At 41.7% G+C, this 18,346-nt stretch overlaps 1 pseudogene; it reads left to right on the forward strand.

The window, feature by feature from the left end:
* The first annotated feature begins 4,727 nt into the window (after window positions 1-4,727).
* On the forward strand, window positions 4,728-18,117 carry LOC131395936 (large ribosomal subunit protein uL11-like; annotated as a pseudogene).
* The last annotated feature ends 229 nt before the right edge of the window (window positions 18,118-18,346 follow it).

Genomic DNA, 18,346 nt, shown 5'->3' on the forward strand with positions numbered 1-18,346 from the left:
GAAAAAGGCATCGCAACTCACTCACTTGTCCAAGTTAGAAACCTAGGAGATATTCTCCACTTATGCCTTATTTCCACATCTAATTGATCTTGTTCATATAGTCCTTTAAAAAATTTTACTAAAACATAATCTCTCAAACCCGCTTCCTCTTCTTCACTCCTTCAGGTATCATCTTCAGACATTATCTCTCACCTAAATCACTGCCATAGTCGCCTAGCTGATCCCTCACCTTCCAATCCATACTTTCTACATCCATTCTCTAAAAGCAGTGTCGGACAACCAGTGGTCATTGTTAAAGTTGAAAAAAAAAAGGTAACTTTGGTGCATTAGTTCTGTTTCCCCAAATTACCTTGATCTTAATGTTCGGGTAGACTGTGTTTTCCATTTGGCCGTCTCTAGATCTCTTTTTAGTGCTAAGATGGTGATAGTATTTATATTCCCCACTGGTTGAGAAAAAATTAACACTTTTAAATGAATTGTTTTCTTTATTGAAACCTCGTATATAGATTTAAAATGTGTGCAAACATTTTTCATTCTATCCATAGACTACAATAGTTCTTTCCATGAACTTGGGGCTTACATTATAGAAATTACTGTTCTGGGCAATGTCCTCTCTATGATAAAGCAAAATACAGCCTTTCTCTGGTAATAATGAAGTGGAAATCTTCCTCCAACTGTGCCCTGGTAATTGCATTTGATGATAAGCAGATCCCCATCCGTAAGATTTAATTATTTAAGTGGTCTAAAGCTTTCTTTCTAGTTTATTCTTCTGTAATCTGATAAATACTCTAAATTCTCATTATACTTCATACTCTTATTCTAGGATGTGCATCAGTATTTCCTGACTCTGTGCCTTTGCTTGTGCTGTTCCTGCCGCTAGTAATGCATTCTTTCTTTCACATTATTGTCTACTGAAACGCTACCCACCTTTCAATTCATCTTCATCCATAAAACTCTTCTAAGATGCTTTTGTAGAGGCTTTTAATATTATCTTCTCTGTTAGACCATAGTGATCTGGAGACCATAAATCATATTTTAATTACCTTTGTGTCCTTCCTCAGCTCTTAATACATCAATTAGCTTATAGTAGGTGCTTAGAGTATTTGACAAATGGATGAATACAGTAGCTAATATTTACTGTATACTTATTAAGTGAAGGTTACTAGGTTAGGTATGGGGTGGGGGTGGCAAAAGGAGAATAAGCTGTGCTCTTTAGTGTTATATACTCCTCTGTTTGTGTTGTTGCATATGCCTACAAATAAAAACTATTTTTTGTCTTCAAATACATTAAAAATAATATGCCAACTCTGTGTTGTTCCTTAAATGCATACATGGGGTGGAGGAGGGAGAGAAGTAGATTGTGGAACTTTGCAAGGTGACTGCTTTAAGAGGAACAGTGTTCATTTAGATGTAAGTTTTGGTCTATTTGTTGCATTTCCAGTGTGGCATGGCAAGACTTTAAAGTATTTGCGTGGTATGGGATAGGGGTTAGTTGTGGGCAGTATTTATACAGTGAATTTCCAGCACTTCAGATAAGAATGCTGAATATGGTCTGAGAAGCAAAGCAGAATTATAGAGGAAGGTGTGAACAATGTCTGAAGCACAGTTAGGGCTCAATAAATGTTTGTTAGGAAGGAAGAATGAAAACAAGCCAAGGCAACTAACATGTGTCTGAATAAACAGAAGCTACTAAATGAGAGCAAAACCCAAAGGTAGTCAACAAATGTGAACCAAAATTGGAGACCAGTGAGGCAAATGAGATATTACTCCTATAATTATTATTTTATTAACAATACTATAACAACTTAATGTGTTTTCTCCTTGCACTAGGCACCTTACATATATTAGCACATTTATTATTTAGAAGAGCACTTAATTATAGTTACCATTGTAATTACATTATGGATGAAGAAATTAAGGTTCGGAGGGAAAAGAAGTTTGCCAAAGCTCGCGCAGCTAGCAAATGGCAAATGTGGTGCCCCGTCCTCTACAGAACAAGGCTTCCCTAAATTACTTGGGAGGAGACTCTTCCTGGATGACGCAGATGCCTGTCACGCCCGGGCCACATCCCCTCAGCTCATCTTCTTCAGCCCAGCTGAGGTGGACAGTCTCTGTTCCTGTTCTCATCCCTCATCAAGCTTGTGTCCCATGGTCTCTTTCTGCTTTTCTGCCTCAGGAGTTTTTCTAAAGCCGTGGAAGGACAGTTAACTTGTTAGAGGCTCAGCCCAGAGACGCAAGGGAGCAACCAGTGGGGAATGAGAGTTGGTTGAAAAATGCACCAGACCTCTGCCCTTCAGGTGGGCAATGCTGAGGTGCCTTCTACACGGGTTCTCAGAAGTTCCCTGGCGGCACTGAGCTCTAATTGACCCAGAAGCAAACAGCTCAATAACCCATCCCTGATTCTTCCTCCTTTTGTTTCACTCCCACCCTTCCACACTCCTACTTCTGATATCGTCTGCACCCAACTCCTTATGTCAGGCTGTTTCAGAGGAGCCCAAATCTAGACACTAGTTAATCAGCCCCATATGTCACATCAAGTTCAGACTCCTCCGGGTATCTTAAAGGAGCACCAGGAATCCGTTAAACCACCAATATCATCCTTCGAGAATTATACCTTGCAGGATAGAGAAAGACGTGTTTTTAAAAAGCCCATCTTTTGATATTTTGGTGGTTCAAGTCATCTGGAGCTTTCTCATTTTCTCCTCTATGTTCCTGTAATGGGGACGTGTGGGATGAATTTCTAGGAAGTGGTGCTTATTTCAGAAAAAAAGTTCAGAGGGAATAAAGGCAGCTATGTGTGCTGCAACTTGAAGAAGCTGATTTCGGATGGCCGCGTGGGTCATAAACGCCAGTGGACACGAGGGGGCAGCCTCGCACCGGGCTCTCGGGGAAGACGGCCTCTGATCGCTGCTGCTGCATTTTTCCTCCTCGTGTGCGCAGTAGGTAAAACTCAACAGTTTGTGGAAGCGGATTGATTTTTGTCTTTTTCTTTAGGAAGGACTGGAGTGAGGGACCAGGGTTCACTCTGCAGCACATCACAGAACGTGTGCGTCTTCCCGTCTCACCTCTGCGGGCCTTTTGATTACAGGGAAGAGGCGCCGACTCCAAACATGCTGCGTCCAAGGGCCCTGAGAGTCACCTCCCTTCCTTTGCTGTTTTCAAGTACTGTCAGAGAACTGCTGTGTGGGAGAGAAAAAAGCACAGAGCTCCTCCTAGAAAGGAGCGAGTGGACTGCTCCTTTAGAAAAATTCTCCCTTTTGCCTGGATGACCTCATCCAGTCCTATGACTTTAAGTGGTATCTCTAAGGAAGATGACTCGCAATTTGATGCCTCAATCCCAAACATCTTCCCAGAATCCCGTGTTGGTATATTTCTATATCCAGTTATCTAGCTGATATCTCACATGAGTATCTAATGGGCATCTCAAATCTGGCCAAAAAGAACTATTTCTAACCCCCACATTTGCTTCTTTCTCATGACCTATTTTTCTTATCCCTGGTAACAGCCATCACCACTCATCCAAGATTGCCAAGCCCCAAACCCACCCATGATGCTCCTCTCCTCTATTTTCTCACCTCCTCCCACATTTGATCAATTCATATGCAAGTTCTTTTGACCCTACCTCCATCTCCAATGACACTTCCACTCTCATCTCTTACCTGGTTGTCTGCTGCAACCTTCTTACTGTACTCTGCACTGGCCCCTACTCCTTTAATCCAGTTTTTACATGTACACCAGGATGATCTTTTTAAGGAAATTCAGATCACTCCTCTGCTTAAAACCCTCCACTGGATTCTATTGCACTTGTAATAAAATTCATACACCTTAGCATGGACATGCAAAGTCCGAGATTATCTACCCATGGCCTGCCGCTCCTCATACCTCGTCTCATACCACTCTCCTCACTCTCTTGGTTCTAGACACCTTGGTCTTCTTGCTGTTCTTAAGCAGGCTTAAGTCTTTGCACTATTTTTTCCTGCTTTTGTGCTCTCATCTCTGGTCTTTACTTGGAGAGCCCTTTGTGTCATTCATGTCTCAGCTGAAATGTCACCCCTCAGGGGGAACTTCTCTGGTCATTCCAACCATAACAGTCACCCAGTCTCTCTCATGTCCCTCGATTTTAATTCTCTGTAAGCACTGATACTAGATGCATTTTTCTCGCTTATTTGTTGGTTTATTGTCTGTCTTCCTCCATTAGAATACAAGCTCCATGACGGGTAGGATCTTGTCTACTTTGGAAACTCAGCTACATCCCAGTGACTAAACAAGGCTCAACACTTGAAAGATGCTGGATAAATATTGATTGACTAAAGAAATGATTAAATGGGTGGAAATACCACGTCTGACCCTGCCAAGGGTGGGTTGCAGGGTTCTCTACTGTTACTTTTCTGTTTGATCTTAGTGGAGGAATTTCTTCTCTTTGAACATCTGTTTCCTCTTTCAGATGAATAATATTCTGTGATATGTTTATTCTAATTCATTAGTATGCTTCTCACTTGGGAACTCCTGAAAAAATTCCTGAAGAGTCTTTTGAGACACTCTGAATGGAAAACCATCCCACTGTCTGAAAGTCTGAACACCCCTGCAACTAGTGAGAAGCACTAAGACTTAATGGTTCCTACCTATTCACTTGCGCGTGAAGAATCACAACTTGAAGGTGCTCGAGTTTCAGTCTCCTATGCAACTGATCCATGTCATGAGACAGAGACCAAGCTTATCCTCTCAAGATGCTGGCTCCCCGAGTGGATGTGCTGGAGGTCAGGCTGCTGTTCCTCTAAGCCTTTGATTAGTGGTACCTGGTTTGAAATTCTGGACCTGCTATTTCAGAAACAATTTAAACACAGCGTATCCATTCTATCTTATTGTACTTTAGGTTTTATCTAAATGAGGCAACAATTACAGACCCAGGCTCTTTAGGATGCTAAAGTGCTATTCATAACCAGCCAGGAAAGGTCACCAAATAAATACTTTGATGTCTGCTAAGAAGGGAGATTAGTGAAAGCCTTGACTCTGTGTTCGCCCGGATCCCAGGCTGTGGGAACATTTTTATTCTCTTTCAATTCCTTTGTTGCTGTGGGACTCTGATGTGCGACTAAGCTTTAATTTCTTGAAAAGCTGTTTCATCAACCCTGTTGACTGTATGCTGAGATTCCCTCTCCCCTCTCCCCTACATTTGAGTCAGCCTGTACCAAAGGAGAAGGTTATCTGGGCTGTTAAACCTTTGACTTGGTGTCTTTTGAAGAGCGCATTTTGCATTTTGTTATGTCAGGATTGTAATTAGATCCGTTAATTAAGGGAAGAATGAACTTTTCCCAAACTCTGTACCTCTGAATTTTTGATAAGTTTGCTTAGGTTGCTGCTGATCTTTGCTAGGGGGCATGCCACTGCTCATTAATTGGCAAATTTTAATGAGGAGAGTTGACGAATGTGCTGGCCTTGACAATAAATAAAGCTGGCTACCCCTCCAGGCCTTGCCACCTTTGGCTGCTTCAAAGTGTGTGGCGTTTCTTGACTAGTAACTATTAAACTTGGGACACTCAGCTGACATTCCGCCCTGTGACTGAGCTAGAGCCTCTGCACCTAGGGCACTGTCCTGAGTGACTCCTCAAACGCTGTCTCATTTCATTCTTACAATAATCTCATTACGCCTGTTTTAGAGAGAGGAAAACTGAGGCACAGGGAGAGTAGTGACTTGCATAGGGACACGTAACTAGTTAGTAATAATGATGCTAATAATAGCTAATATTTAATTGAGTTCTAATTATGTGCTAGGCACTCTCCCAAGCTCTTTACATGTGTTGCCTCACTTGATACTCAAAACAGCCCTATGGGACAGTCACTATTTTTGCCCCTGTTTTACAATGGGGTCCTGGAGACAGAGAGGGGTAGAGTAATTCATTCAAAGTCACACAGCTTACAAACAGCAGAATCAAGATTTAAACCTAGGCGGCAGGATGTTAGACACAAGACTGTCATCCATACGAAGTGGGTGGCAGGCCAGAATTCCATCAAAGGTCTGCTCCATTTTTTTTTTTTTTAATAATTTTATTTATTTATTTTTCCCCCAAAGCCCCAGTAGATAGTTGTATGTCATAGCTGCACATCCTTCTAGTTGCTGTATGTGGGACGCGGCCTCAGCATGGCCGGAGAAGCAGTGCGTTGGTGCGCGCCCGGGATCTGAACCCGGGCTGCCAGCAGCGGAGCACGCGCACTTAACCACTAAACCACGGGGCCGGCCCTGGTCTGCTCCATTTTAAAGCCGGTCCTCCCTCCTCTTTGTCCCTTTGCCTCCTTGACTTAGATATACCAAGGGTGCGTGTGTGTGCTTCTGTGTTTGAACTTGGATTGTTTAAACTCCCTAGGCATAATGAATTCTTCTGGAGTTATAACAACACGTAGAATATTCTCAGGTGATTCCAGGCATTTAGAGTACAAAGAATAAAATTCAGATTCTCTCTCTCACACACACACACACACACACACACACATATTCACAAAATGTTCTCTCCTTTTCAAATGCAAGAGTCTCAACTGCCCCTCCAAAAACCTAGTGAGCTGTGACACTTCAGAATATAATTAGGGGGGTTTGGAGTCAAGATGGCGGTGTAAGAAGACTCGGAACTCACCTCCTCCCGTGGACACAGCCAATTTACAACTACTCGTGGAAAAATTACCCCTGAGACAGAACTGAAAACTGGATGAGAGGAACTCCTGCAACAACGGACAATCCTAACTAAGGTGGAAGAGGCAGAGACCCCCTTCTGGAGAGAAAAACGCTGCCTTCACAAGCCGCCAGCTTCACGGCCGCCGGGAGCAGCTCACAGGTACGCAGCCTCCCTGGAGGCGCGGGGTCCTGAGCCGGGGAGCGCCCCCGCTGTGGGCATTTTGTGGACCCAGCACAATCGAGACCAGCGGCATAATATCTGACTGTGCCTGCTGCTAAAGCATTGGGGAGCACCCCCAGAAAACCCGGTTCACAAAGAAACTAAAACCGGCTCTTAAAGGGCCCACGCGCAAACTCACCCGTTTCAGGAAGCATCCTAAAATCACCAGAAAGAAAGGTGCACAGTGCTTTGGTGACAAGAGACTCACCTAATAGGCCCTGAGTGCATCTCGGTGAGGGGTGAGACCTCTCCAGGGACTGGGACATTGGCGGCGGCCATTGTTGTGGCCTGGTGTGGGTGTGCTGACACAGACGCCATTGGAGTTCTCCCTGAGGCCTGCTAGCCCAGGGTCTGCCCCACCCGCTAGAGCACTGATTTAATCCAGCTCAGCCAGGGCAGGCAGCCCACCCTAGAGACTGGCCCCACCCAACAACAAGCCCTCAGGCAACTTGTGGGCCTGCATAGATTGGTGACTGGATTCTCTGCAGCCTGGCAACTGAGCCGACTTGAGCAGGGCAGGGTGTGCACAAGGAGCGGGTGGAGAGTGTGGGGCGGTGGCAGAGTGTGTGGGGCTCCCACCGTGGAGAGACTGGGTCCGCTTGGGGAGGTCGGGGCGCTCACACGGGGCAGGACTGTGTTGACTGTGTGTGTGGACCTGTGGGCGGCAGGGCTTCTCAGCCGCAGAAGACTTGTACTTCTCAAAGACCCACATAGGAGGTTTGCTCCACCTTCCAAAACCTGAAACAATTGGGTGCTCCTGTGCCTGAGGCCAGCCCCACCCAGCTGCAATCCTCAGAGAGCTGACAAGAGACCTAATAGGCTAGAGGCTTACAGCAATTGTAAGGCCCTGAGCCTAACAACCTGCCATGCTGGGGGCCTACTCACTTAAAAGAAATATTGCAACACAAATGTGGTATTAGAACTTGCAGCCAACTGTGCTGGGGCTCCCCACACCTGATAAAGAGACTGAAGGGCCCACAACAACTACAAGCAGCTGAGCATTACAACAGCTGGCCAGGAGCATAACTCAGCCTCCCTGGGCGCCTACAGGGAGAGCAAACAGGCCACAGCAGAAGGATACACGTAGCCCACGTAGGGGTCACCCCTGGAACATTGAGAACTGAGGGAAGCACACTGGAAGCCTCCTAAGCCATCACTTACATAAGGTCACCTATCCAAGAGCAGGAGACGTAGCTGACCTACCTAATACGTAGACACAAGCACAGGGAAAGAGGCAAAATGAGGAGGCAAAGAAATACATTCCAAGTAAGGGAACAGGACAAAACCCCAGAAAAGGAACTAAGTGAAACAGAAATGAGCAACCTACCCGACAGAGAGTTCAAACTAAGAGTGTTAAGGATGCTCACTGATCTGGGGAGAAGAATAGATGGACTCAGTGAGAATGTCAACAAAGAAATGGAAGATATAAAAAAGAACCAATCAGAAATGAAGACTACAATACTGGAAATGAAAAATTCATTAGAGGGACTAAAAAGCAGAGTACAGGATACAGAAGAACGGATCTGTGAGCTGGACGAAAGACTAGAAGAAATTACCCGAGGTGAACAGGTAAAAGAGAAAAGAATAAAAAAGAGTGAGGACAGTCTAAGGGACCTCTGGGACAACATCAAGCGCACTAACATCCGTGTTATAGGTGTCCGGAAGGAGAAGAGCGAGACAAGGGGTCAGAGAATCTATTTCAAGAAATAATAGATGAAAACTTCCCTAACCTAAGGAAGGAAACAGACATCCAGGTACAGGAAGCACAGAGAGCCCCAAACAAGATAAACCCAAAGAGGCCCACACCAAGACACATCATAATCAAAATGTCCAGAATTAAAGATAAAGAGAGAATCCTAAAAGCCACAAGAGAATGTCAAGTTACGTACAAAGGAAACCCCATAAGGCTATCAGCTGACTTCTCTGCAGAAACCTTACAGGCTAGAAGAGAATGGCACGATATATTTAAAGTGCTAAAAGGAAAAAACTTACAGCCAAGAATACTCTACCCAGCAAGGTTATCATTCAAAATGGAAGGAGAGATCAAAATTTTCCCAGATAAGCAAAAATTAAAGGGGTTTGTCACCAAGAAACCAGTGCTACAAGAAATGTTAAAGGGACTGATTTAAGGGGAAAAGAAAAGACCACAAATAGGAAAAATTATCTATTTCCATGATTAGAACGTAATGGATACAAATGCACAACAAAGAGGTTAGATATGATATCAAAAACATGAGGGAGGAGGGGAGTTAAAGAGTACAGCTTTCAGACAGAGGTCAAACTAAAGTGACCATCAATTCTGTATAGAAGAAGAAAGGAACAGAGAAGGACTACTAAAACACTGAGGAAAAAAAAAAGTTAAAAAATGGCAGTAAGTACATACTTATCAATAGCTACTTTAAACGTCAATGGACTAAATGCTCCAATTAAAAGGCATAGGGTGGCGGACTGGATAAAAAAACAAGACCCGTATATATGCTGCATACAAGAGACACACTTCAGACCTAAAGACACTCACAAACTGAAAGTGAAGGGATGGAAAAAGATACTCCACGCAAATGGCAATGAAAAGAAGGCTGGGGTAGCAGTACTCATATCAGACAAAATAGACTTTAAAACAAAAACTGTAAAAAGAGACAAAGAAGGGCATTACATAATGATCAAGGGAACAATCCAACAAGAGGATATAACACTTGTAAATATCTACGCACCCAATGTAGGTGCACCTAAATATATAAAGCAATTATTAACAGACATAAAAACAGAAATAGACAGTAATACAATAATAGTAGGGGACTTTAACACTCCACTTACACCAACGGATAGATCATCCAAACAGAAGATCAATAAGGAAACATTGGCCTTAAACGACACACTACAACAGATGGACCTAGTAGATATATACAGAGCATTCCATCCAAAAACCACAGAATACACGTTCTTTTCAAAGGCACATGGAACATTCTCCAGGATTGATCACATATTAGGCCACAAAACAAGTCTCCATAAATTTAAGAAGATTGAAATAATACCAAGCATCTTTTCTGATCACAACGGTATGAAACTAGAAATCAACTATAGGAAGAAAATCAGAAAACCCACAAATACGTGGAGATTAAACAAAATGCTACTGAACAACGACTGGATTAACGAAGAAATCAAAGAAGAAATCAAAAAATACCTGGAGACAAATGAAAATGAAAATACGACATGCCAGAATTTATGGGATACAGCAAAAGCAGTTCTAAGAGGGAAGTTTATAGCGATACAGGCCTATCTCAACAAACAAGAAAAATCTCAAATAAGCAATCTAACAATGCACCTGAAGGAACTGGAAAAAGAAGAACAAACAAAGCCCAAAATCAGTAGAAGAAGGGAAATAATAAAAATCAGAGCAGAAATAAATGAACTAGAGACCAAAAAAACAATAGAAAAAATTAATAAAACCAAGAGCTGGTTCATTGAAAAGATCAACAAAATTGACAAACCTTTAGCAAGACTCACCAAGAAAAAAAGAGAGAAGGCACAAATAAGTAAAATCAGAAATGAAAGAGGAGAGGTTACAACAGACACCTCAGAAATATAAAAGATTATAAGAGAATACTATGAAAAGCTATATGCCAACCAATTCGACAATCTGGAAGAAATGGATAAATTCTTAGAATCATACAACCTTCCAAAACTCGATCAAGAAGAAGTAGAGAATTTGAATAGACCAATCACCAGTAAGGAGATCGAAAGAGTAATCATAAACCTCCCCAAAAATAAAAGTCCAGGACCAGACGGCTTCCCTGGTGAATTCTACCAAACATTCAAAGAAGACTTAATACCTATCCTTCTCAAACTCTTCCAAAAAATTGAGGAGGAGGGGAAGCTCCCTAACTCATTCTACGAAGCTGACATTACCCTGATACCAAAACCAGACAAGGACAACACAAAAAAAGAAAATTACAGGCCAATATCACTGATGAACATCGATGCAAAAATCCTCAACAAAATACTAGCAAATCGCATACAACAATACGTTAAAAAGATTATACACCATGATCAAGTGGGATTTATTCCAGGGATGCAGGGATGGTTTAACATTCACAAATCAATCAACGTAATACACCACATTAATAAAATGAAGAATAAAAATCACATGATCATCTCAATAGATGCAGAGAAAGCATTTGACAAGATACAGCATCCATGTATGATAAAAACTCTGAATAAAGAGGGTATAGAAGGAAAGTACCTCAACATAATAAAGACCATATATGAGAAACCCACAGCTAATATCATCCTCAATGGTGAAAAACTGAAAGCCATCCCTCTAAGAACAGGAACCAGACAAGGATGCCCACTGTCACCACTCCTATTTAACATAGTACTGGAAGTCCTAGCCAGAGCAATCAGGCAAGAGAAAGAAATAAAAGGGATCCAAATTGGAAAGGAAGAAGTGAAACTGTCACTATTTGCAGATGACATGATTTTATATATAGAAAACCCTAAAGAATCCACCAGAAAACTTTTAGAAGTAATAAACGAATATGGTAAAGTTGCAGGATACAAAATCAACATACAAAAATCAGTTGCATTTCTGTACACTAACAATGAAGTAGCAGAAAGAGAAATTAAGAATACCATCCCATTTACAATTGCAACAAAAAGAATAAAATACCTAGGAATAAACTTAACCAAAGAGGTGAAAGATCTGTACACCGAAAACTATAAAACATTTCTGAAAGAAATTGAAGAAGACACAAAGAAATGGAAAGATATTCCGTGCTCTTGGATTGGAAGAATTAACATAGTTAAGATGTCCATACTTCCTAAAGCCATCTATAGATTCAATGCAATCCCTATCAAAGTTCCAACAACATTTTTCACAGAAATAGAACAAAGAATCCTAAAATTTATATGGAACAACAAAAGACCCCGAATAGCTAAAGGAATCCTGAGAAAAAAGAACAAAGCTGGAGGTATCACATTCCCTGATTTCAAAATATACTACAAAGCTGTAGTAACCAAAACAGCGTGGTACTGGCACAAAAACAGACACACAGATCAATGGAATAGAATCGAAAGCCCAGAAATAAACCCACACATCTATGGACAGCTAATCTTTGACAAAGGAGCCAAGAACATACAATGGGGAAAAGAAAGTCTCTTCAACAAATGGTGTTGGGAAAACTGGATAGCCACATGCAAAAGAATGAAAGTAGACCCTTACCTTACACCATACACAAAAATTAACTCCAAATGGATTCAAGACTTGAATGTAAGACCTGAAACTGTGAAACTTCTAGAAGAAAACATAGGCAGTACGCTCTTCGACATCAGTCTTAGCAACATCTTCTCAAACACCACGTCTGACCGGGCAAGAGAAACAATAGAAAAAATAAACAAATGGGACTACATCAAACTAAAAAGCTTCTGCACAGCAAAGGAAACCATCAACAAAACGAAAAGACAACCTAACAATTGGGAGAAGATATTTGCAAACCATACTTCTGATAAGGGCTTAATCTCCAAAATATATAAAGAACTCATGCATCTTACCAACAAAAAAACTACCAACCCAGGGCCGGCCTGGTGGCTTAGCGGTTAAGTGCATGCGTTCCACTGCTGGCGGCCCGGGTTCGGATCCCGGGCGTGCACCGACGCACCGCTTCTCCAGCCATGCTGAGGCCGCGTCCCACATACAGCAACTAGAAGGATGTGCAGCTATGACATACAACTATCTGCTGGGGCTTTGGGGGGAAAAAATAAATAAATAAAATCTTTAAACAAAACAAAACAAAAAAAAACTACCAACCCAATTAAAAAATGGGCAAAGGACCTGAACAGACATTTCTCCAAAGAAGATATACAGATGGCCAACAGACACATGAAAAGATGTTCAAAATCATTAACTATCAGGGAAATGCAAATCAAAACTACAATGAGATATCACCTGACGCCCGTCAGAATGGCTATAATTAACAAGACAGGAAACAACATGTGTTGGAGAGGATGTGGAGAGAAGGGAACTCTCATACACTGCTGGTGGGAGTGCAAACTGGTGCAGCCACTATGGAAAACAGTATGGAGATTCCTCAAAAAATCAAGGATAGAACTACCATATGATCCAGCCATCCCACTGCTGGGTATTTATCCAAAGAACTTGAAAACACCAATTTGTAAAGGTACATGCACCTCTGTGTTCATTGCAGCGTTATTCACAATAGCCAAGACTTGGAAGCAACCTAAGTGCCCATCAAGGGACGAATGGATAAAGAAGCTGTGGTATATCTACACAATGGAATACTACTCAGCCATAAGAAACGATGAAATCCAGCCATTTGTGACATCATGGATGGACATTGAGGGTATAATGCAAAGTGAAATAAGTCAGAGGGAGAAGGTCAAATACCGCATGATTTCCTTCATTAAGTAGTAGATAATAACAACAATAAACAAACACATAGGGACAGAGATTGGATTGGTGGTTACCAGAGGGGAAGGGGGAAGGGAGGAGGGTGAAAGGGATAATTCGGTACATGTGTGTGGTGATGGGTTGTAATTAGTATTTTGGTGGTGAACATGATGTAATCTATGCAGAAATAGAAGTACAATGATGTACACCTGAAATTTTTACAATGTTATAAACCAATGTTACTGCAATAAACAAAAAATTAAAAAAAAAAAAACTTTCTGGGGAGATTTTTGGAAATAAAAATAAAAAATTTTTAAAAGTGAAAAAAAATATAATTAGGGGTACAATATTTAACATGTAGAATTGAATGATGAAAGATTCACTTAGTGATCAAAGTCTGAGACGTAAATTTTGGCTTTATAGCTGTACTCACTATGACTCCTTGGATTATAGTGAGTGAAAGAGTGTCTTCTGTTTGGGAAGCATTGGTAGGAAAATAGAGTAAGCCTGGAGGCAGTCATAAGTAACTCCTCAGTGCTCCTTTTAAAGGTCCTCCAAAATACTATAACTTTTTTTTTGCGTGTGTGAGGAAGCCTGGCTCTGAGCTAACATCCATTGCCAATCCTCCTCTTTTTGCTGAGGAAGACTGGCTCGGAGCTAACATCTGCGCCCATATTCCTCTATTTTGTATGTGGGATGCTGCCACAGCATGGCTTGATGAGCGGTGCGTGGGTCTGCGCCCGGGATCTGAACCTGTGAACACTGGGCCGCCAAAGCGGAGCATGCGAACTTAACCACTACACCACCGGGTTGGCCCCATGAAATACTATAACTTTTAGCAATTGTAAAATATAGTGCTGACATCACTTTGCCCCTTGCTTAAACACTTACACCCTTTCTAATAATCTACAACCACAATAACCCTACCAAATAATTACTAAATACTCAACAATTTAAAATACCCACCAGCATTCACAGTTGCCACAAACATTCCCTGTTTTTTGCTATAGACATTCCCTCTTGCAAAATGTTGCTGTTTTAGGATTTCTGTCTCTGGGCATTGCCCTAAGTGACTTCTTAGAAATTTCTTCAGACTGTTGAAGATAATTTGACATCACTGGGTAGCTGGTTCACTGGGGGAAACGCTGTTCACATTTCATCCTCAGCATGTTCCATTACACCTGCTTTATAGAGGAGAGACACTGAGGCAGAGAGAATATTGGTGTCTTGCTCAGGGTACTACGTAGCAAAGACTTTGTTCAAATATACTGATTATGAGTATCAAAATAAACCTGTGTGCTTGAATATATGTCCTATGATCTGCTAGTATGGTGAAAGCTCATTTTATCCTTAGAACCGTGGACATGGACTATAATATCTGGAAGGGGATTCATTTCACATGTCTAGAGGAGGAAAAGTCACACTTTAAGTTAATGTCAGATATAGATCTGGAACTCAGTGTCTGAGTCTTGGAAAATAGGATTTCTGATTAAAATTATCTTCTGAGCTCATGGAAAAGGTTATTCTACACTAGTATTGCAGGAGGCAGTGAAATCAAAACTCTCTTCTACCAGGCATGGCCTTGCTCTTTTTTTTGGAGAGTGAAAGAGTTGGTTATAAAAGTGAGAAGGAGTGCTGAGATTGTCAAGGGGAGGTCTAAGAAGGTTGTACAGTGAGGGCAGAATCTGTGTGGAGCCTTGGAAAATGGATTAGATTTCTGTTTCTAGCTCTGTGTTTCCTACTCCATCAAAGAGCGTTTTCCCCTCTTGCTAAAATGTGATTGAAAAGAGGGCAATGCATTCTCAGGAATCCAGGGTGTTAAGACTTTCATGGTGTTCTGTTCTTTCCTGAGCTCCTGCTGTAGAGTGAAGAAAGAAGGGCATTTGTTTTGTACAAATTCTGAAAAGAGCAAAGCCAGAAATGTGTTAGAAATAAAATAAAATTAAAAAAATCCATAGAATCTGTGAATATCTCATTCCAATTCCGGATACTGAATAAATCAGCAGATTGGTAATGGTAGGCTCCACAGTGTTTGCGAGGAGGTGGACTGTTTTCCCAGGGAGTTCTCAAGTTTAAACGCAGGAGGGCCAGAAAGCCGTGTTGTTATTGCCATTGGAACATAGCAGCCCCATCTCCCAGGACAGGAACCAAAACTTTTTATGAGTGCTGAATCAAGAGGTAAGGGCCAACTTTTCAGGTACTGAAATGGCGCCTATTAAAGTTTATTAAAAACAGAAATTAAAAGGGCCCAGTTCTCTGGCCCGGTGGTGCAGTGGTTAAGTTCGCGCGCTCTGCTTCCGTGGCCTGGGGTTCACGGTTTTGGATGCACCACTATGCACCACTTATCAAGCCATGCTGTGGCGGTGTCCCACATATAAAGTAGAGGAAGATGGGCACAGATGTTAGCCCAGGGCCAATCTTCCTCAGGAAAAAGAGGAGGATTGGCAACAGATGTTAGCTCGGGGCTAATCCTCCTCATCAAGAAAAAAAGGACCCGGTCCTCCCTATTCATGCATTCTCTTTCAAATTCCTCTCCAGAATCATCATATAGACCTATGAACCCCCTTTTGTCCTAGTTAGCACTTCAACTGAATTAATATGGGTGACGCATATGGCATTGTTTCAAGAAAATACGTGTTGTTTCTTGGAACTGAGCCTGGCATTTGGCAGGGGCCATGTCTTAGTTCAAATTCTCGCAACAGAGGCTCAGACGTGAACTTGGGTGGGTGGTTTATTTGGGAAGTGACGTCAGGAAACGAGAATGAAGTCGTGGGGAGAAAGAGATCGAGAACAAGGAAAATCCATTGCAAGAGTTATCAAGGTCACTGCTATGGAGGATGGAGGTTCAATTCTGCCAGGAACCCCTGAGAAGATTACAGAATGCCTCTCAGAATTTTTCCTCTGAAAGGGGGGATGCAGGAGTATTCACCCCCAGATTTCATCCCCACTGGTTGAAGGTTGCTCCTGTGATCTACTAAAGGTCTGGAAAAAGTAGGAAGTCAATATTAAAAATTAATTAATTGGTGGACAATAGATTGTTTCTAAATTTTTGGCTATTAAAAATAGAGCAGCTATAAACATTTGTGTGCAAGTCTTTATGTGGATATATGCTTTCATTTCTCTTGGGTAAATACCTAGGAGTGGAATGGCTAGGTCATATGATGGGTGAATATTTAACATTTTAAGGTACTGTCAAGTGTTTTGCAAAGTAGGTGTACCATTTTACATGCCCACCAGCAGTGTATGAGAGTTCCAGTGGCTCCACATCTCACTAACACTTGGTATTGTCAGTCTAGCTATGCAAATGGGTGTGTAGTATATCTCCCTGTGGTTTTATTTGCATTTCCCTAAAAACTAATAATGTTGAGCATCTTTTCATTTGCTTATCTGTCAACTTTATATTTTCTTTGGTAATGCATTTGATCAAATATTTTGACCATTGTTTTTTCTTTTTTCCTCAATGTGTCATTTGTCTTCTTCTTTTTGAGTTCTTTATATATCCTGGCTACAAATTCTTTGTCTAATACATGTATTGTGAATATTTTATCACAGTCTGTGGCTTGCCTTTCCATTTTCTTTTTTTCTTTTTTGTGAGGAACATCAGCCCTGTGCTAACATCTGCCAATCCTCCTCTTTTTTTGCTGAGGAAGACTGGCCCTGGGCTAACATCTGTGCCCATCCTCCTCCACTTTATATGGGACACTGCCACAGCATGGCTTGCCAAGCGGTGCGTTGGTGCACGCCTGGGATCTGAACCGGTGAACCCTGGGCCGCGGCGGTGGAGCACGTGCACCCAACCGCTTGCGCCACTGGGCCGGCCCCAACCTTTCCATTTTCTTAATGGTGTCTTTGGAAGAATGAAAGTTTTTAATTTTGGTGAAGTCCAATTTATTGATTTTTTAAAATAGCTCATGCTTTGTTGTCCTATGTTAGATATCTTATCCTAACCCACAGCCACTATGATTTTCCCTGTTTTCTTTTCGAAGTTTTATAGGTTAGAATTTAGGTCTATTCCATTTTAAGTTAATTTTTTCTATGTCCTTACAATAAACTCAGAAAAAAAGGAACAAACTATTGATACACAGAACAACATGGATGAATCTCAAAATCATTTACGTTGAATTGCATAAACCAGACAAAAAGGGAGTACATATTATATGATCTCATTTCTAGAAGATTCTAGAAAATGCAAACAAATCTATAGTAATGAAAAGCAGCTTTTGGTTTTTGTCTTAGAGGGGGCCAAAGTACAACTTTCTTTGGTCTTCTCGAATCCAGGTTCATCTGATACCAGCTGCCTTCAACATATTGCTCAAGTTCAACCCCAACAAGATCAAAGTGGTGTATCTGAGATGCCTCAGTGGGGAAGTCGATGCCATGTCTGCCCTCATCACCAAAAGTCTGTCTCCTGAGTCTGTCTCCAAAAAAATTTGGTGGTGACATCACCAAGGCAATTGGCAACTGGAAGAGTCTAAGGATTACAGTGGACCTGACCATTCAGAACAGACAGGCCTGATTGAGGGGGTGCTTTCTGCCTCTGCTCTGATTCTCAAAGCTCTCATGGAACCACCCAGAGACAGAAAGAATCAGGAAAACATGAAACACAGTGAAAATATCATTGTTGATGAGGTTGTCAGCATTGCCCAACATTTGTGGCACTGATCTTTAGCCAGAGAACTCTCTGGAACCATTAAAGAAATCTTGGGGGCTGCCCAGTCTGTGGGCTGAAATGTTGATGGCCACTACCATCATGACATCATAGATGACATCAACAGTGGTGCAGTCGGATGCCCAGCTAGTGAAGAACTACAAAGGAAGATATTTCAATAAAGGATCATTTGAAAACTGGTAAAAAATCCCCCCAAAACCAACCTCCCCCCAAAACAAAAGCAAACAAACAAAAAAACAGATTGGTGGCTGGCTAGGGACAGAGTTGGAGAGTGGATTACAAACAAGCCTAGGAAACTTTTGGGCATTGTGGAAATGTTTATTATGTTGACTCTGATAATGGTTTCATGAGTGTACGCATATGTCAACACTGGTCAAGTTGTACTCCTTA

The sequence above is a fragment of the Diceros bicornis genome, chromosome 32 (assembly GCF_020826845.1).
Source record: "Diceros bicornis minor isolate mBicDic1 chromosome 32, mDicBic1.mat.cur, whole genome shotgun sequence".
Classification (NCBI taxonomy): Eukaryota; Metazoa; Chordata; class Mammalia; order Perissodactyla; family Rhinocerotidae; genus Diceros; species Diceros bicornis.